Source organism: Mesoplodon bidens (assembly GCF_964165515.1).
Source record: "Mesoplodon bidens genome assembly, chromosome: 1".
Lineage (NCBI taxonomy): Eukaryota > Metazoa > Chordata > Mammalia > Artiodactyla > Ziphiidae > Mesoplodon > Mesoplodon bidens.
The window spans coordinates 133,529,698-133,551,943 of record NC_138176.1 but is presented as its reverse complement, the minus strand read 5'-3'; positions in this window follow the sequence as shown (position 1 = coordinate 133,551,943).

The following is a 22,246-nucleotide window of genomic DNA, read 5'->3' as shown; positions in this document are numbered from 1 at the left end:
TTTCTGAACCGCCCACAATAATTCTGCATTAATCCATTTACTGAAAGTGTTTATTTATATTCTGCATAGGAAATTAAGGTATTCATAAGTTTAAATGCATTTGACAATTAGGAGGTAGTTTGAAATTGACATGAAAATCTATCATGAAATTGATTTCCTTTTTTTAAATGACAGAGATGCCCATGAAGATACCTTTGCAGGTTGTGAGAAGGCAAATAAAGTCACTTCAGTTAATGCAGCAAATAATGTGATGAGGAAAAAATAATGTTTGGAAACTCTATGTTAATTCAAAGGTTTTCTCTTTTACTTAGGTAGTAATTTTATTGAATAACTCAACCAATATAGCCTATCTGAAAGGAATGATAAAAGATATGTTTTCAAAGATTCCCAATTTATAAAAAGTTCTGTGAGAATGATGGTTACTGCCCAACTATTCAATGACTAGCTATAGATTAATTAATTTTCTAATCACAGATAAGGTAAAAATGTATACTTTAGTATTTCAAATCTTGACATATTAAAATCATATCTTTTGGCAGCTGAATGAGGAAAATATACAAGTAGCTTGTTTTTTAGGTTTTACATATTTAAAGGCAGATATCAACTAGCAAAAAAAAGTTCGAGTTCATCTATGTGAAAAAATTAAAAAATGTATTTTCTACTGAAGGCAGTTAAATCGGTATAGTAATCAATGCATATGAATATTTCTTACCCTTTCATGTTTGCTCTCTGTATTTAATAATGAAACTGCAAGTGCCAGTGTTATCACAGACTCACCTTATTTTTGTTTTTTCTTTATTATATCTATTTCCAGCATATAAAGCTGTTGGGAAGAAAAGAGATCAAACATACAGATACATTTCTGCTGTCTAAATGTGCTTGTGGACTCATACTTTTAGTGATTACATGTTATAAAACAGAAAAGGGCCATACTTGTGGTCCACTAGTCTCACCAAGTTTAGGATATACCTAATTATAGAGTAGAAGCTTTTGTAAATACAACAGTATCCATGTCAAAAAGTAACAAGGATTCTGATGAACTTTAGTTTGACACACAATTTCATGGATGAAGCTGTGTTTCTCTCAGAGTGATAAGCACATTTCTTCTTAGGATTTGAATCCCATTTATGAAAGAGCGGTAAGGATTCTCAAATACCTGAAGATACTGCTCCCACGCCTCAGTGACCTTCGGCATATTCCCTTCCATCTGCAATTATGTCTTTTAGTTTTAATTTCGTTTTTATTAACTCCCAAACTGGGCTTAGTATGTTTTTCTTGCCCTAATAATGATGGAGGTTAATGAAAAATAGAGGAGGGCTCTGAAAGCTTTCATTCATTCAACAATTATTTAGTGAACATTTACTATGTTCCAGGTGCTTTTTGGTTAATGGACATAGAGCAGTATATAAAATAGTAAAATTCTTGCACTCAAATTATATTATATAATGCATATAACATAATAGTAGGTAACAAAAGCATGTTAAACACATGTTAAGACACAAAAAGATGATACAGTGTGATAGTGTCATACACTGTCATACACTAAAAGTATGAGTCCATAAGCACATTTAGACAGCAGAAATGTATCTGTATGTTTGATCTCTTTTCTTCCCAACAGCTTTATATGCTGGAAATAGATAGTGTGAGAGAAGTGCTATTTTATATAAGGTTGTAGGGGACCCAAATAATTTTTAAAGAGTTAATTATGCTGGGGGCTTCCTGGGCGACATTTGTGAGGTTGGTACTAAGTGTTCAGAGTCTAGACTACTTAACTTGGTATTTTATGGAATATCACACCCAGGTCAAGCTTCAGTTTTTTTCTTAATGTTTCTCACTTTCTTTTGAGTTCTTTTTCATCTCTCATGAACACTGTCCCGGTTATTTTAGGTTCCTTGAGTCATACTGAAGTATCCACATCTAATACTTGCTGTAACATCCACCTGGCTTTTTGTTCAGTTGCCTGAAAGCTCTGGTGGTGATAATGGACAATAATGAACTAGTTTTTACCCAGATAAACTGAGCTTGTTAATATTACATTAGCTGGTAAATGTGTTATCGCTCTCATGGAATGTAATTACATTAACCAATTAAAATGTCAGTCCCTGAAGAGATAACCTAAAACATATCTTTGGAGAGAGATGTCTCTGTAATGTGTGCCAACTGTAATGAGCTATCTGTATTTAATTCTCTTTCACATTTCTGCCTTCTTACCTATACCTGAAACACTTGCTTTGATATACTCCCTATGACCTATAAGTATTGTAATTATTTTCCTAATTTTTAAGCCCTGTCACTGATCAAACTGTTGCTTCATCATCCTTATTCACCATATGTCTACCTGGATGTCTGAAAATTTCTTGAGACTTATTTATTCAATAAATGTTGATGAGGTACAAACTACATGCCACATTCCATTTCTATAAGGTCCTGTGCTTGACTCAATGATCTCCTCTTCCATTTGCCTTCTGCAGCAATAATAATCCTGCTGTTGCTCCTCAATAAAGCAATCTGTTAAAAATACTACAAAGAAAATTCCTCATTCATTAAATATCCAACCATTAAATATATGTAAACCATTAAATATATGGGACAGTCACTATTCCAAAATTTGCAAATATAAAAATGAATATGTTAATTTATTTTTTCATGCATTTACTTGTGATCCAGTTTTTGATGAGTCTTTTTAGATCATCTTAGGAAGTTTGGCTTTTATTTTACAGATGATGAGGCCTCAGTGAGGGTTATTTGGCAGTGAGGGTTACTTGGTTATTTTTGCTTTGCATTTCAGAAAAATATTACTCTACAGTGAAGTGCAGAATAAATTGAATTAGTGAAGAAATGGAGCCAGGGAGCATAGTTAGCAAGCCATCCAATGATATAGGAAGAGATGAGGATGCTATGAACTAAGATGATGGCAGTTGGGCAGCAGAGAAGTGAAAGTATTTGAAATATATTAAAGAGATAAATAATAAATGTGGTCTTATTTCTTCCACTTGATTTCCTAAGTTAAAACACAATTCTTTCCATCTGTTTTTGTGCATATCTATATTAAGTGCAGAAATGAACTCCTCCAGTTGTTTGAGAATAATAATTGATTCTCTCATTGCTACGAGGAATCTAATAAAGGGAAGTAGTTGCAGGAAAATATTGTCATCAAAATATTTATGGTGGTTGGGACTTCCCTGGTGGTGCAATGGTTAAGAATTCACCTGCCAATGCAGGAGACATGGGTCCGATCCCTGCTCCGGGAAGATCCCACATGCTGCGGAACAACTAAACCCATATTCCACAACTACTGAGCCTGTGCTCTAGAGCCCATGTGCCACAACTACTGAAGCCTGCACACCTAGAGCCCGTGCACTGCAACAAAGAGTAGTCCCCGCTTGCTGCAAGTAGAGAAAGCCCACGCACAGCAACGAAGACCCAACGCAGCCAAAAAAAATAATTAATTAATTTTAAAAAAAGAAAAAAAAATTAATTGCTTTAAAAATACTTGTGGTTATCTTAGGTACATAAAGTAATGTTTAAAATCTTATTAATAGTTTTTTCTATGGAATGAGGGAAAATGTTTTTTCTATTGTAGATAAAGACTATCACTTCCTCAACAAGGCCTTCACTAACTCCACCAGAGAAGGTTAGGCACCCTGATGTATATTCCAGTGGTATCTTGTATAATCCTAAATTAATGTTTTCATACTTCATTGAATAATTTGTCTAATACCTTTCTTTTTTTAAATTATTTTTTATTGGAGTGTAGTTGAGTTACAATGTTGTGTTAGTTTCTGCTGTACAGCAAAGTGAATCAGTTATACATATATCCACTATTTTTTAGATTCTTTTCCCACATAGGTCATTACAGAGAACAGAATAGAGTTCCCTGTACTATTCAGCAGGTTCTTATTAGTTATCTACTTTATATACAGTAGTGTGTATATGTCAATCCCAATCTCCCAATTGATCCCTCCCCCCAGCCAATGACTTTCTTCTTCACTGGAAATAAGATCTGTGAATTCAAAACCTGCTCAAAGACATTTTTGGGACTCTAGAACCTATGATATTCCTTGTAAAATAGATACTCAAAAGATATTTATGGAATAACAATGAATGAAAAGGAGGGAATATTATACATGTAATTTTCTCAAGACTGATAAAACATTTATCAAAACCAGAGGTACTTTTTGGATTAAATTTAATTATTTAAAGTCAAGTAATATGGTGCTATGAGTATGAGTGAGAGATATGTGGAGGGCTGATTGGGATATCTGGTAAGTATTCAGTAATAAAAATCTATGGAGTTAGCAATTCTTAGAATCCTAATGTGGCTTAGCTTCATTCTTTTAGGACTCAGAACTGAAATCAGAGGTTGTGATGACAACTTGGAGCAAATATTAGTAAAAATGAAATAAGATTGGATTTGACATAACAAATAAATCTAAGCTCTTTTCCCAGTTTAATATTAAATCCTTTACTGTGGTACTCATTTCACATTATTGGACACTATGCAAGTGGTATTGCTGGAAAGGTGTAGATTAGAAGAAAGACAAGTTACAAAAGGAAATGCTGAAAATACTTTAATGGTTTAAACTCTATCACTTTTAGGGGAAAAAAAAACTAAATAAATTCAAAGCATAAGTAACACTGGTAGTAAAGGTCTTCATACTTATAATTCTAAAATATCTTGATAAAAAAGGCATATGCATATTAAATGTAATTAGGCTTCTTTTTTTGCCTTTATATCAATAATGTGTAACGTATGTATAATAACATCTATCTTTTATAAAACCAGTCTCAGTTGTTAGTTGCTTAAAATTAATTGCATAAATATTCCTGATTTAAATCACTTTAAAACAAGATTTCAATGAATTTTTTTACCATTTATGCAGAAATGGTAGTCCTATAGAGCTGTGTGTCTTAATAAATAAACCATATTTTCACCTTTACCCTTTTGATTGTGTAAAGGCACAAAAAAGCACAGAAATATCTCTTTCAGAATTACAAGAAAAGTATCTTCCATCCCAGCTCTGTTCTACTTTCCAGTGATTAACGGTTTTAGTTTCATAAACCATTGGTTTTGTTCAATCCGTAATTACACTTGTTTATTGACTAGTGTATTTATTCTTTGTTAAGGTACTATATTTGTTTTTATATGTATTATGCTTAAATTGTATCTTAATTTCCTTGGCTTTTGATACCTTCTTCATATATATGGGCTGATCAGTACTCACTTGAATGTTCTAGGAGTGTTAATATACTTTTAATGGAATGCATATAACTATCATATGTAAATTTGCAAATAAAGTACTATTTTTCATGGCTATACTAATAACACACTGTAAATTAAGCTCAAAATGGAATACCAGGGAATCCCATGTACAATCAAGATGGAATAATTGACACTGGACTAATAGTCAGAAACAACTAAAAAACGGGGGTGGGGGAAGGCAAAAAAATAAAATAGTTCTCAAGACATTGGAATCAGGCAATGAAGAACAATGATACCTGGGATATGGGAAACATTAAATAAAGTGAACACAATAATTGCTTCAGCCTACTTGCAGAGTGGAGATACCCAGTTGTAGCCCAAGAAGCTCTCTCACAGGAGGAGATGAATCTGGGAGTCTGGAAAGGTCGGTGAAGCTACAGTTAGCAGACCCAAGTATCAGAGAAGAGAGTTACTCAGAGAAATAGCTCTGGAGATCTTCAGAGGATATTCTTTGAGTAATTGTCTGAGTACTAGTCAGCCCATGGGTGTGAGGAAACGATCCAAGATTGAGTGAAAAATCACACAAGAGGATAAACAGGAACAATATCTGAAGTTCCCATAGACTGAGCATATTTCCTCTTCCTACCAGACAGAGGCTAAACCCATATAATTTACAGAGCATCAGGTATCTTACTCAGAAGAGTCTTGCCTCAGTAGTAGAAGAGAAATAGACATAGAGTAAATCTTGCTCTTGTCTCAACTAACAAAGATATAAACAAACAAGTTACGAAAGAATCAACTGTTTCTAAGTAACTTAAATGCATCCCAGAACAAAACTGAAGAATTTTTGTACAAATACAAAAATCTTGCAACCAACAAGGTAAATTTCACAATGCTTATCATCCAATCAAAAATGGCCAGGCATGGAAATAAGCAGAAAAATACAACCTATTATGAGGATAAAATCAATTAATCAAAACTGATGCAAATGACCATTATGGTAGAATTAGCAAAGAAGAACATTAAAAAATAATACAGTTGTTTCCCATAGGTTCACAGTGCTAGAAGGAAAATTAAACACATAAATTAGAGACTTGGAAAATATAAAAAGGATCCAAATCAAACTTCTAAAGATGAAAACCACAATGACTGAGATGAAAACTACACTAGATAAGACTAGTAATTGATGATTAGTTATTACAGCAGAAAATATTAGTGAACAGGAACACATGGTAATAAAAAGCATCCAGAAATGAAAGAGAGACAGAAAATAATGACTGGAAACAAACATACATGAAAAGTACATAGTATAGCTGAGATGTAGGACATGTATATTAGCAACTATATATAAAGAAAAATGAAGTCCTTCAAGGAGAAGAAAAATAATACCAAATGGAAATCTGGATATTTCCAAAGGAGTGAGGAGAAACAGAAAGAGTGACTACATGGGTGTATATATAAAAAACACAAAAAAGTTAAATCTCTTTAAAAGTTAATTTATTGTTTAAACATCACAACTATACACTGTGATGCTTCTGTAAAGGGGCAGAGAATAAATAGTTTAGTCTTTGAGGAATACATTTAGTCTTTATTGCATATTTTTTTGTTTTGTTTTGTTTGTAACTTTTTAAAAGGGCAAAAACAATTTTTTATTGCTGTGAGACTATACAAAAACAGTCTGTTGGTACATAGGATCTGGCAGAAAAAGAGGAAAATGTATACGAAGAACAGATGGGATGAATAGAAAACAAAAAGCAAGACTATTTATTTTAAATAAACTATAATAATTTAACTGGTTTAAACATCCCAATTAAAAGATGGAAATTGTCAGGTGGGATAAAAATGCAAGACCCCACTCACCATGTGTTGCCTGTAAGATACTCACTTTATATATACAGATACAAATAAATTAAAATAATGGAAATAAATATACCATGCTTATACTACTCAAAAGAAAACTGAATAGTTAATTGATTCTAGAGAAAAGAATATTACAAGAGATAAATAGGATCATTTCATAACAATATGGAGTGAATTCACCAAGAAGACCTAATAATTTTGAACATGTATGCATCTAATATTAGAGCTTAAACATACAGGTACCAAAATTTTGCTAAAACTACAAAGAAAAATAGAGAAAATCACAATTATAGTCATATTTAGTGGAAATCTAGTGGAATGTACAGAATAAAATGTCAACTCAGAACTATTATGTGATTAATAAATGAGAACAACTATATATTAGTTTCCTAGAGCTGCCATAATAGAGTGCCACAAATGGATGGCTTAAAGTAAGAGAAATTTATTGCTTCAAGGTTCTGGAGGCTAGAAGTGCAGATTTAAGGTATTGTCAGGGTCATGCTCTTTCTGAAGCCTCTAGAGGAGAATCCTTCTTTGTCTCTTCCTGGCTTCTGATGGTGGCCCTCAATCCCTGGCATTCCTGGGCTTGCAGCTTCATCATTTCAATCTCTGCCTCTGTCATCACATGACATTATCCCTGTGTGTTTATCTTTCTTCTTCTTATAAGGACACTGGTCATAATGGAATAAGGCTTATCCTACTCAAGTATGACCTCATCTTAATTAACTACATCTACAATGACTCAATTTCCAAAGAAGGTCACATTCTAAAGTACTAGAGGTTAGGACCTTAACATATTTATGAGGACACAATTCAACCCATAATAGCAATAATTAAAATTTCTCTAATGAAGGCTATAAGTTTAGAGTAAACTGAATTTCAGTTGCATAGATAATTGTTGACTATGACAGAAAAAGAGAAGACCTAAAAGTGACTGCAAGCTTAAAGATACAGAACCAATAGCAGGAGAGAATAAGGTAGATAACATATTCTAATTTGAATTTGAATACAAATACAATAATAAGTCATTATTTACCATTTTTGTTGATTGATTTTCCTCCTGCAAGAAAAGAAAGAAGGGGGGGAAGAAGATGATATAGACAAAGACTTTGAAAGTCATTCACATCTGCAACTTACTTTCTTAAGGGCAGCAAAGTACCAGTCTTTTCTACACTAAATCACTCTATGACACTGTTTACTGGACTCTAATCCTTTGCATAGATGTGACAGATGAAGTTATTGTGTGCTATACAATACACAAGGGAAAGAACTTGTTAAACAAAATGTAGAGTACTATGTCTATACCTTGGTAGATGTTGCATAGACTTAGGGATTCAGAGGAGGAAAAAATAGTGATATAGTGAGAGATAAGGATAATCATAGCTACAGGGGGAGAGATAGACTTAAACAATCACATAGATACAACATTGGGAATACAGATTATCAAGATGAGCTGTTGCTTAGCACAATGACAAGAAAACACACGCACAACTAAAAAATGCTTCATGTGATTTTGGGGACATAATTGATGATCTTGAAGAAAGTAGTTTTAAGAAAGTGTTAAGATTGAAACAAGGTTATTAGGAAGTAAAAAAGAAAATTAGATGTTGATCTTAATATTAAATCATTTTGTATTCAAAGCAAAGAGATGATGGTAGCATGAAGAAGTATAGGCAGTGGGAGGTTTTGTTTTGCTCTTAACGCAGCAAAAGTTCTTACAAAACATATCATATGAGAAGATGGGGCTACATGAATAAAGAGGCTGACAGTACGAGAAAGAAAGATCACATCCTGGATTATAGGATATTCGCAAAAATCGTATGCCCCTGGCCACTATATTGGCTTTTCCTTCTGTCATGAATCCATTCCACTCCCTCCATTGCAATTAATTCAGTCATTTATTAAATGAAAGATATGCAAATATCCTATAATATAGTATGTTTGGGGGTTCTATAATCTGTGTAGTAATACAATATTAAGAGATTAAAATGTGTTAATATAATTTTAAGAAGTATTATTTACTTTAGAATGGTCTCAAAAATCTTGTCTTTTGGTCTCTGTCCTTTTTACTTTTTAATCATTTTATATTTGATATTTATTATCCATTATTAATAAGTTACATTAATATTATCATTTACAAAAGTTTTGGTAATCCATGCTTAAATATAGTTACAGCAAATATCGACTCATTTAGTCATCATTATAACTATATTGGTCAGATTCATTCCGATTTATATTTGAGGAAACAGATGCATAGAAAAGTTAAGTTATATTCCCAAGGCTATATGTTTTATAAAAAGTGAAGTTGGGATGGGAGCTAAGCAATCTGCTGTCTAGAGCCCTTATTCATATTTGCTATAGTATGCAGCCTAATATTAGGGCTCGTTCAGTTTACACATCTTCCTGTGACATCCAAGGAATAATTTTGGAGTAGTATTTCCTTCCTCTTTATTTTCTTTCTATGAAATTTAAGCATAGACAATATAACAAGAACATAACATAAGGGAACTAAATATATCGTGTGTGTGAGAGAGAGAGTTTGCTTGTGCTCTTCTTTGCCCCTCCAATGAACCTCAATTTCAGGCATTAATTCCAGAAATAAAAATTGTCTTGCACTTTAACGTTCTCAGTTAACTGAACTATGAACTCTCTGAAATAGTCGAGATATTACAAGAGAGACATAAAAGGACATGCCAGACAATTCTTGACATATATAATGTTAGAGACCTTAGTACAACCATGTCTCAGCAGTAGCTGAAAGGTTAATGGAATTGGGATTTGAGTAGACATGACTGATTTTCCTCCTGCAGAAAGGAAAGCAAGGGGAGGAAATAAGCTGATTTGGACAAAAGACTTTAAGGTCATTCACATCTGCATCTTCCTTTCTTAAGGGTAGCAAAGCAGCAGTCTCTTCTACACTACATCACTCTAATCTCTTAGAAGAATTGAAAGCTTGTCAGAGAAAACATTGTTCATTCAAGAATAAGCTGAGAGACTAGACAAAATAGTCAGTGTGCGAAGAGCAAAAACCAACACTGTGAATCAAGAAAGTCTGAGTAGCATTTCCATTGTTAAGTCAGTGTCTTCCTGGTGGAAAACTTAATATTTGAGGGTATGGCTTCTAACTTTTGAGTGTTACATTAGGATGATGTTTAGAGTATGCCTCTGCCATCATTTCCCTCTAAAACGCAGTTAAAACTTTGTTTTAAAATAGTATCAAAATGACACCCTAAGTCAGTTTGCTCCTAAAGGACTTTACTTCTTTTGCCCTTATACACTCAAGAAGGAATGTTATTTTTTTTTTAATTTTGCTTTAAGAAAACTTTGTTTTGCCTTTTGGTTCTTTGTAGGGGTGTAGCTGTTACCTCATGGCATGACATCCTTACAGGGCAATGTGACCTCAGCTGTCAGATCTAATCAAGAAGGATTTCAGACCATTCATTCAGCACAACACTTTTTTAAAAACTGTTTTAGGATCATATGTATAATGTAAAGTTTGGGGGAATTATATTAATATGTTCCCCTACATAATTTAAGATGTTACCAGAGAGTAGGTTCTCGTTTCGTCACAGAAAGAATTCAGAGCGGAGACAGGGAGGTCAAGAAAGCAAAGCAAGGATTTATTAAGTGATAGTACACTCTCAAGGGGAAAGTGGGCAGGCAGACTCAGGTGAATAGCTGCCCTGAGTTTCTTTGGCAGGCTGGTTATATTTGCCATGAAAATGAATGGGTGGAATATTCTTTAAGGTGCCTTTTCCCACCTTTATTTGTCTGCCTCCAGGACCTTTGTCACCCCAAAATGTGTGGTTTTCTGTCAGTCTGGAGGTTCCTGCTTTTCTTTATCTGCCCAAGGACCCCTGTTGTTTACAACAGGTTTCCTGCCATTTAGCCTGTTCCCCCATTTCTCTGCTCATATCTAGCTATCTGCCTGCTCAAACAAGTTTATGAGTGAATTTATTGCCTTTTGAAGTTGAAAGCCAGATGTGCAAAGGAGGGAAAAGGTTGAAAAGCAATAGTTTGGTTCCATATTTTCATTCTCATGAAATTCAAGATTCCTTTATTTACAAATATTTTATGTAGAATTCTTCTAAGTGTTCCTTCCATTTTTCACTGGTCAACTTCATTAGTTGGTATTTAGTATATACAACATCTCACCTCTTAGAAACAGGTTTGCCAAAAATAATTTCTAAAATATTATAATTTCTTAAAAAGCTGAAATATATTACATATGATGAACAAGGATAATTTCTTTAAAGATTGAAATAAAATAGGCAGTTATTGAGTTCCATCTCAATTGCAGTATGTTTTGCCAAAGATGTTTAAATAAAAAAACAAACAAAAAAAAAGAAAACCAAAACAAACAAAAAACCTGTTGTTCTGCTAATATGTCCCAAATTTTGACTTCTTATCATCACCTGAGAGTTCTTCCTTACCCTTCTATGAAGAATGAAAAATAAAACTAGAGACAGAAAATATTGATTCTTTATTCTGTTGCAGTTAATAATTGTCTCTTGAGGATACCATATTTATTTAATGTGTTCAAACTAGAAAAGAGAAAAGCAGAATAATAAATTTATACTATTGACATGAATGTTAATGCAGTCTGGATCTATAGAGTCAGACGCAGCTAAACTAATGAACATAAGATAAAGAAACATGAGATGGCAAAGACTTTAGAGTTCACATAGTCCAACCCCTTCAGGCACTCATAAGTGTGGGGCCTGGGCCAGTGTCTTAAATCAGGGATCAGCAAAGATTTTCTGCAAAGGGCCAGATAGTATTTTGATGATACAATTTCTGTTGCAACTACTCAGCTCTGCTGTTGTAGCACAGAAACAGTCATAGAGAGTATGAAAAGAAATGAAGGTGGATTTTTTTCCAATAAAACTTTATTTATGGGCAGTGAACCAAATTTGACCCACCGGCCATAGTTTTCTTCTGCCCCAAGCTATTAAAGTATTAAGCTATTAAAGCAAGGGACAAGTACTCAGAAGTTGGCTCCAAGAGTTATACATTGTCTATTCTGAGACATTACTCTTTTAAATTGACTTTGCAGTAGACATTGAATACATGGGAAAGCAATCCTTTCAGAGAATGATCCTAAAGATGATGAAATGTTTATTGATGTGTAGAAAAGAATGGAACTCCTTAGGTATGCAGAGACTGGATATCAGGATAATTAGATAATCTTGGAAGATTATTAGATTTGCTGACCAATAAGCAATCTGTAGGTTGCATTCCAACTTGATGGGTGTGATTCAAGCTGATGCCTCAAAACAATATGTTCTTTACGTTTTCAGAGTCATTAATGAATGATGACAATTGCGAGAGTTAAATCTATGAACTTCACTGAAGTTTTCTTGGAGAAAGGAAACAGTGATGACTTGTTGCCTCTGGAGATATGATGCAATGACATAATACACTTGGATATGCTAGGCTAAGTTTTCTGATATATTTGTTTGTTTGTTTTCCTTTCTAGACACAATATATACAATTATAAATTTGTCCTTAAATACTGTTGGTGTCCAGTTATGGCTGCTTGAATGAATAAAAAGTTTAACACAAGCACAGAATACTGAAAGCTCAATAATACATAACATGCAATGTCATAAAAAATTATGGCTTTCCTGTATTAAACACTATCTAGTGAGGAGTAGTATTATGAATAAATAATTATTACAATCACATTAATCTACTTTTTAATGACTAGAATCCAAAATATGATATTATGAAATGTCACATCCATTTATGACAAAACAGTCAGTGCTATTATTCATTAAATTGACTAATATTTTATGAGAACATACTATGAGTTAGGCAGTAGGCTAATTGCTGAAAAATCAGTGAGATATTAGGCAGACAATGTTTCTTCACCCATAAACATTTAACTGGAAAAAAACTCCTTTAATTGTCATATTTATAAATGATTGTAAATTGTGATAAATACTATGAAGGTTAAGAACAAATAGTGTTTGAGAATAGTTTTTCTGATTAAGAGAACTTAATATTGAAAGATAAAATGATTATAGCCATTCCAAGAGTTGAGGAAAAGATAATTAGAGACAAAGAAAGTAGAATATACAGAATCCTTGAGAAAACATTGTCACATTTAAGAGACAAAATGAATATAGCTCTGCCTGAAGAATTGAGGAAAGAAAATGAATTTGGAGAGCTAGCTATTGATTAGATAAATCATTCTGAGTCTTATAAGTCATGTTAAGGGACACCTTAGGTTCATATGTGCTATGATAGAAAAAATGAACTGTGGGTATTGGGGAAAGAAGGAATCATAAGAAATATTTAATAGCAGCTTGCAAGAGATGTGTAGACAGGAATTATGTATTTGGAGACAGAATCAACAGGACTTGCTGATGAATTGAATGTGGGAGTTAATGTAGAGAGGAATCAGGATTGTCAGGTTTTTAGATTTGAGAGGTGAACCACATTGACTGGGATAAAGGTGAATGGAAGATAAAAGAGTCTTTTCAAGCACTTTAAGAGATGTAATTTGGAGATATCAAGCAAGTTCAGAGCTCAGAAAAGAGGTATGATGCTGTAGATTTGAGAATCATCAGTGTTGTGCTTGATGTGAATTGATGAGAAAGAAGAAGAGAATAGAGAGTAGAATATTTCTTAAAGAACATTTAGACATTATTTAGAGTAGAAGGAGTCAGCAAGGAAATTGAAAAATAGTCACATAAGTCAAGTATATATTTTAAGAGAGAAAAAGTAGTTAATTGTGCTAAACATTGCCAGAAGTTTGAGGAAACTGGGTGTAAAGAAGTGTCCAGTGGATTTGGCAACAAATAGTTTATTGGTGATCAAAAAAATCATTGTTAGTAGTGTTAACAAAAACCAGGATAAAGTAAATAGAAGAGAAATTGAACTTTCTATGTTAAACATAACAAATTGAATACACACATTATTTTGACCCTTCCTGGAAACATCACTCTATGGGAGTAATGGATTTAAAAAGCCATCAACCTCAAATGACAAAATGAGTAAGAGATTAAATAGCAGTAGAATAAAATGTTATAAATAAAAACAGATAAACAAGTGGTAATTGTGTTAATATGCTGGATACTACTGACACTTATTATACGAAAACTTTAGATTCTTTTTTAAAAATATGTTTCTTTTACTCTTTAGTACTTGATTAAGCTTCATTTCCATAATTTAAACTCCCAGATTTCAAGATTAATACAGCACATATGAATTCCCATGAAAATGTCTACTTGTCAGATTATGAATGAGAACATTTTATTAGCTGATTTGTCTTCTGAGTTTAGGCCATGTAAACTATAGAATTTGGGGTTGTAAACTGAAATAGTATGTAGAATCCAAGCAGGTAATAGGGTTTTGGTGAATTGGGTCACTCTCCTCTTCTTTTTAGAGGTGCCAGGCACATTTGTATGCCCAATGTTGCCAAGTCTTCCTACTTTTAGGAGAAACATGTTTATTTAGCACATGTTATTGATGAATGAGTCAAGTTCCCAACATATGTCTTTGCTATTTTACTTTTACTTACTAAAGTAAATGAATATATCAGACAATATTCATATCAGAACAATGTTTTGTGAATCACAACCATAAGTTTGATACAGAAAAATTAATTCTGCAAAAATCAATTGAATACTCCAATAAAGATATTGAAAAAATCAATTGAAAGCATCCTATGTGAATCAATTGCTATGTAGGATTCAAAATTAAGAGTATTTTATATTTTATTATTTGTAAGTTTCATACTACACATCCTTTATATCAGTAAAAGTTATATCAAACATGCATGCTCATCTACATGCATACATTTTGCCACAGAGCTGGTTATTGAATATTAACCAACATGAAACTATTTGTAATGAAAAGATTTCTAAAAAATTCTACAAAACAGAGAGTAAGGGGAAGGTGGAAGAAAAAGATATGAAAATGTCTCAGAAAATATAAGAAAAATCAGTGCTCAGTACTGGAGATCAAGTATCTATTCATGGGACTTCTGGAAAGAGAGAAGAGAGAGGAGCAGATTATTAAAAAATAACAGAAAACTATTTCTCAGAATTGAATGGACCTACTTAGAAAGAAATTTAAAAGATACATACTGGGGTTCCCTGGTGGTGCAGTGGTTGAGAGTCCGCCTGCCGATGCAGGGGACACGGGTTCATGCCCCGGTCTGGGAGGATCCCGAATTGTACACTAGCTAAATTCCCTATTAAATGTAAAGGAAAAATAAAGATATACTAGATGTATATAACATTTTAAAAGCTTCCTCCTATGTACACTTTCCCCAGAAGTTCCCAGAAATATGCTCCATGAAACTGAAGCACAATTGAGAAATAGGAAGGTAATACATACAGGAGACAGTGGATCCAATAGAAAAGAGGGCAAAGGGATTTGCTTGAATAACAGAAAAACAAAATCCCAGAGAGACATCTGTGGCACAGACCTGCAGCCCTCTGATATTGTTTAGAGCAGGAGGATGGATAATTTTAGAATGCCTATTACTGGGAAACAACCAAACAACCAAAAAAAAAAAAAAAAAAGAATCAGGCTGATGTGTTTGTCTATGTTGAGAAAAATGTTATGATTATTGGAGAGGAGGGTGAGAAAAAACCTACTTGGCACACATGCAACACTAACTGAAAATAAATTATGCCTTTATGAATACTAGAAAAAAAATACAAAGGAATACAAGAAAGGAAATGTAATCAAAATATACTGTGTGGTTGAGGTTAAAATTAAAATTTATAGTAATGATATGATTTAACCAAAGCAGGATATATCCATGCCCACACTGAAGAGTACAGTGTGAACATGTACTATTTTCCTCTGACATTTTCCCATTTTAATTTTAGAGCCTCACTTTTCATTGTGTCTCATCTATAATCACATTTCTTTTTATTAATCAATCCCTTCCTCTGTTTTTCAATTCAAACTCTTAATCACATTTCTTCTTATTAATCAATCCCTTCCTCTGTTTTTCAATTCAGGCAAGAGTGTGTGAAAGCATGCACAAATGAAACGCTTTAGCATGAATGTGTTTAAATTTTTCAGAGACAAATTATCCTTGCTGACCCCTCTAGAAACTGCTTACAATGTAGTATAATTGTTCTTGATTACCTTAGCAAGTTTCCAAAATCACTGTAAGCTAGCCTTTGCTACAGGACATATTTTTAAATTTAATGTGACCAGCCTATCATTTCTCTAAATAGTTTGAGCAGAACAATTTTAAATATCTAATGTACAGAGTTTATCTGCAAGAATCATCCTGCCTATTACTTAATGAAATGTATGTAGAAATGAAAAATAAACGTTGGCATTGTGGTTCACTGTGACCTAACATGAAGATAGTCAACACATAGCTATTTTTGTTTCAGGATGATTTATTCAAAAGCTATATTGTCAAATATAAATCTGTATAACTACTTAAGAAAAAGTGTCTATTATGCTCACAAAAACATGCCTACATAACTTTTGGCTAATATATTTCTAAAATACTCAGTCTCAGGTTGCTAATTTACATGCATTTGTTATATTATTTCATTTGTCCTACATTTATCTACATGAAATAATCAAATTGTTTCCCTCCTATACACAGAAAGAAAAAATGGAAACCAAAACACTTGTCATTTTGTTCCAGTTTGTTAGGTTTTCCTTCAAATGTAAATTCCTGAAAGTGTTTGTGAAGCATAAAGCCTTTAAATACAGATTCCAAAAGGAAATCTTTTTTGTTTTTAAAATCAGAGCAAGGAGTCCTTGATGTATCTTTTGCTTATCAGTACATGGTAACTTATTTGTTTCTAAATTATCTAATAAAAACCATTTTCCCAATCAGAATTAGTCATAATTAGTTCAGCTGCTTTGGTGCTGGTTTCATTATGCCTTTTGATTACTAATGATGCTGCATTTGGAAAAAAATAATCTCTTCACATGCGTTCATGCTTTAAATTGTTCACTTTTGTTAAAAGTAGATATCAGTCTCTGGTAGTGTTTCCTATTGACTTGGATTATTTTTTATTGAAAGGTTCTTCTTTTCCTTCAATACTTAGAATGCTTTTTTATATCTCTCCCATTGTTTTCTTTTCCCCAGACCCATTATTTTCTCAGTCTTATTCCTCTGATCACTTAATTAATTTGAGGTTTTACATGGCAAATCTCTTTCCCAGAACCTTTTAAAATGTTGATCTTTGATATATAAGGATTTTACTTCCTTTTTTCATAATTTAACACAGAAACAGTGTTAAAAAGTGTTGAAATTGTTTGGAAAACATGTGTTTGGGATAGTGGTAATACTCAAATTTAGAATCTATACAAGAGTGGAAGTGATTTTCTTACACTGCATACTAAAAAGAGAGTCCAGACAGTGTGTCTAGATAAAGGGTTTTATCAGTGAAGTGGACCTGATTGATTACCAAGAATCTGGCTAAGAGTTATACAGTTTCCATGAGGCCTAGTCATTTGCAAGAAAATGTCCTAGTATATCAGTCAGGGTATATCAGTATGGCCAGAAACAGATGGTACATCCAAGATGGGTAGTTTGAAGATATATATATTTAAGGGGCTGTGTACAAAAGCTGTGGGCAAATTGTGAGAAAACCTCAAAGGATAGTGCAGTGATATTGGGCCTGGAACAGCAGCTCAAGATTAAAACTCTTCAGCCTCAAGGTAAGAAGAGGAAGAGGGAGATGTGTGGAGAAGGCTGTTTGGAGAAGAGCTGTGGCCTTTCAACCAGGGATGCAGCCTACAGAGGAAACACTGAAGGGTACTCCATTCTCCTCCTTTTACTGATCTCCACTGGGTTGTTCTCATTGGACAGACATGTCAGCATCTCAGAACGCAGGACAGTGTGGATCTAGATCTGAAGGGCAAGGAAGGTACTCAGCACACCAGGCATAATTATTATTAATCTGTTCTACTCTGTCCTCCTTTGTTACAAGTTGCATTAAGTAAATTATTATACTTTAATAAAGGACATACCGTTTAATAAGTATTCCTTAAGAAATAGGTTTGGTGAAATTTAAAACGTAAACAATTTATGAAAAGTTTAAAAATAAACCTTTGTACAAATGATAAAAGCACATATCAATATGTTAAATTAAAAATTGATGGAAATCAAGGAGAAAGTGAAAAAGGAACGGTAGAGGTGAGATTCAGTATTCAAAATTTCAATAATAAAATGAGTGAAGGCAATTATATAGCAGCAATAACAATAATAATACATCATTTAAAATTCATACTTTATGTAGTATGCAGCTTGCTCTAGAACTTTTATAAAAAAGCATCACATACTTGGTTATGACACAATTCAATATATTATAAAAAGTAGAAATCATACAACATAATTTCTAAATTGCAGTAAAACTTTAATCACAGAGTTAATAAAATATTCATTTGGGAAAATTTTGAAACAATAATAGTGAACCTGATGGAAAATGAAAAATCAAAATTATAATTATATTTCTTAGAGAATAATGATCATTGCATCAAACTAACGTCTTTTTCTTCACTTACTAACAGGAGTGTATTAAGGTGAAAAATTATATGTTTCCCTCAAGAGATTAAACTATGAACATTAAAGCAAACTTGAGTTAAATGATCAAGTATGGATACATATTCTTCTGTCCTGGAAATGTTAGACCATATGGGTGAATTTTGGTGCTCTGTTACTTACTTATGGACACTAAACAGATAAAATTGAATGTTTTATTTTGGTCATGATGATTAGTATTAAAGGGTGTGACATGGTTTGAATATATCTAACAACTAAGTCATTTAGTTAGATGTTTTTGGAAATTAAAATTAATGTATAATGATTCTCAGTTCTAAATGACAGTACAAATCATACACATTTACCTTGCTTCTCTCCTAGATTGTCAGTGAACTGAGAAAAATCCCCCATTAGCCAAATGTTGGACAACAGGAATATCAGAAAAGTTAAACACAAAAATGAATCATAAACAACTGTAAAGAAAAAATAAATCAATGCATCTATACAAATACTAACATATATTAATTAATAAATAAAAGATGATAGCAAAATAGGTAGACAGATGGTGGAGAAGGAAGGGCTGTAGCTGGGGAAATGTTTCAGGAAAGACAGTGTATTTGCTTGGTTTTATAAAGTAAGTATAAGCAAATATCCAGTGAAGAAATCACATGAGACTGTGCCTATATGAACAGAATCAATACCACCAATGAGGGGTAAATGGATATCATGTGGCCAGATATGACATCCTGAGAACACAATATCACTTATGTAGAATTTTGCCCAGGAATATGTAACCTGAATCTAATAATAGAAAACATCAAACAAACCCCAAATAATGAAATTTCTATTTAAAAAAAAAGGTTTTCCTTAAAACTGCCATTGGAAAAGTAAAAAAGCTCTTGCTGTGTTCCAGTTTAAATGAGACTGAAGAGCATGGCAACTAATGCAAAATCAGATCCCCTGCACGAGAATAAAAAAAAATGAGAAAAAGCAAATGATTGGTTCAATTGGAAAAAAATCCGAATATGGACACTAGATTAGATAAAAGTATAATATCAAAATCTTCTTTGACAACTGTATCTTGATTATGTAACAATCTATCCCTATTCTTAGGAAATGCATGGTGATCTACCATTTAGGGTTAAAGTACCACGATATATGAAACTCAATCTTAAATTATTAAAAAGAAAATTAAATGCATGTGTGCATACACACACACACAGAAAGTAAAAAAGCAATTAAATGGATTCAACGTTCCAACCAAAAGAAATAGACTAGTTGAATGGACACACAAACAAGACCTGTATATATGCTGTCGACAAGAGACCCACTTCAGACCTAGGGACACATACAGACTGAAAATGAAGGTATGGAAAAGGATATTGCATGCAAATGGAAATCAAACGAAAGCTGGAGTAGCAATTCTCATATCGAAGAAAATAGACTATAAAACAAAGACTATAACAAGAGACAAAGAAGGACACTACATAATGATCAAGGGAACAATCCAAGAAGAATATACAACAATTGTAAATACTTCTGCACCCAACATAGGAGCAACACAGTACATAAGGCAAATGCTAACAGCCATAAAAGGGGAAATCGACAGTAACACAATCATAGTGGGGGACTTTAACACCCCCCTTTCACAAATGGACAGATCATCCAAAATGAAAATAAATAAGGAAACACAAGCTTTAAATGATACATTAAACAAGATCCACTTAATTGACATTTATAGGACATTCCATCCAAAAACAACAGAATACACTTTCTTCTCAAGTGCTCATGGAACATACTCCAAGATAGATCATATCTTGGGTCACAAATCAAGCCTTGGTAAATATAAGAAAATTGAAATCATATCAAGTATCTTTTCCAATCACAATGCTATGAAACTAGATATCAATTACAGGAAAATAACTGTACAAAATACAAACACGTGGAGGCTAAACAATACACTATGTAATAACCAAGAGATCACTGAAGAAATCAAAGAAGAAATAAAAAAATTACATGGAAACAAATGACAATGAAAACACAGCACCCCAAAACCTATGGGATGCAGCAAAAGCAGTTCTAAGAAGGAAGTTTATAGCAATAAAACTGTACCTTAAGAAACAAGAAACATCTCAAATAAAAAACCTAACCTTACACCTAAAGCAATTAGAGAAACAAAAAAAAACCAAAATTAGCAGAAGGAAAGAAATCATAAAGAACAGATCAGAAAAAAATGAAAAAGAAATGAAGGAAACAATAGCAAAGATCAATAAAACTAAAAGCTGGTTGTTTGAGAAGATAAACAAAGTTGATAAACCATTAGCCAGGCTCATCAAGAAAAAAGGAGAAAACTCAAATCAATAGAATTAGAAATGAAAAAGGAGAAGTAACAACTGACACTGCAGAAATACAAAGGATCATGAGAGATTACTATAAGCAACTATATGCCAATAAAATGGACAACCTGGAAGAAATGGATAAATTTTCAGAAAAGCACAGCCTTCTGAAGCTGAACCTGGAAGAAATAGAAAATATAAACAGACCAATCACAAGCACTGAAATTGAAGCTGTGATTAAAAATCTTCAAACAAACAAAACACCAGGACCAGATGGCTTCACAGGCAAATTCTATCAAACATTTAGAGAAGAGCTAACACCTATCCTTCTCAAACTCTTCCATAATATAGCAGAGGGAGGAACACTCCCCAACGCATTCTATGAGGCCACCATCACCCTTATACCAAAACCAGACAAAGATGTCACAAAGAAAGAAAACTACAGGCCAATATCACTGATGAACATAGATGCAAAAATCCTCAACAAATACTAGCAAACATAATCCAACAGCACATTAAAATGATCATACACCATGATCAAGTGGGGTTTATCCCAGGAATGCAAGGATTCTTCAATATAAGCATATCAATCAATGTGATACACCATATTAACAAACTGAAGGAGAAAAACCCTATGATCATCTCAACAGATGCAGAGAAAGCTTTTGGTAAATTTCAACACCCACTTATGATAAAAACTCTCCAGAAAGTAAGCATAGAGGGAACTTACCTCAACATAATAAAGGCCATATATGACAAACCAACAGGCAACATCATCCTCAATGGTGAAAAACTGAAACCATTTCCACTAAGATCAGGAACAAGACAAGGTTGCCCAATCTCAGCACTGTTATTCAACATTATTTTGGAAGTTCCAGCCACAACAATCAGAGAAGAAAAAGAAATAAAAGGAATCCAAATTGGAAAAGAAGAAGTAAAGCTGTCACTGTTTGCAGATGACATGATACTATACATAGAGAATCCTAAAGATGCTACCAGGGGCTTCCCTGGTGGCACAGTGGTTGAGAATCTGCCTGGTAATGCAGGGGACACGGATTCAAGCCATGGTCTGGGAGGAACCCACATGCCACGGAGCAACTAGACCCATGAGCCACAACTAATGAGCCTGCGTGCCTGGAGCCTGTGCTCTGCAACAAGAGAGGCCACAATAGTGAGAGGCCCGTGCACCGCGATGAAGAGTGGCCCCCACTTGCCACAACTAGAGAAAGCCCTCGCAAAGAAATGAAGACCTAACACAGCAAAAATAAATAAATAAATAAATGAAATAGAAAAAGATGCTACCAGAAAACCACTAGAGCTAATCAATGAATTCAGTAAAGTAGCAGGATACAAAATTAATGCACA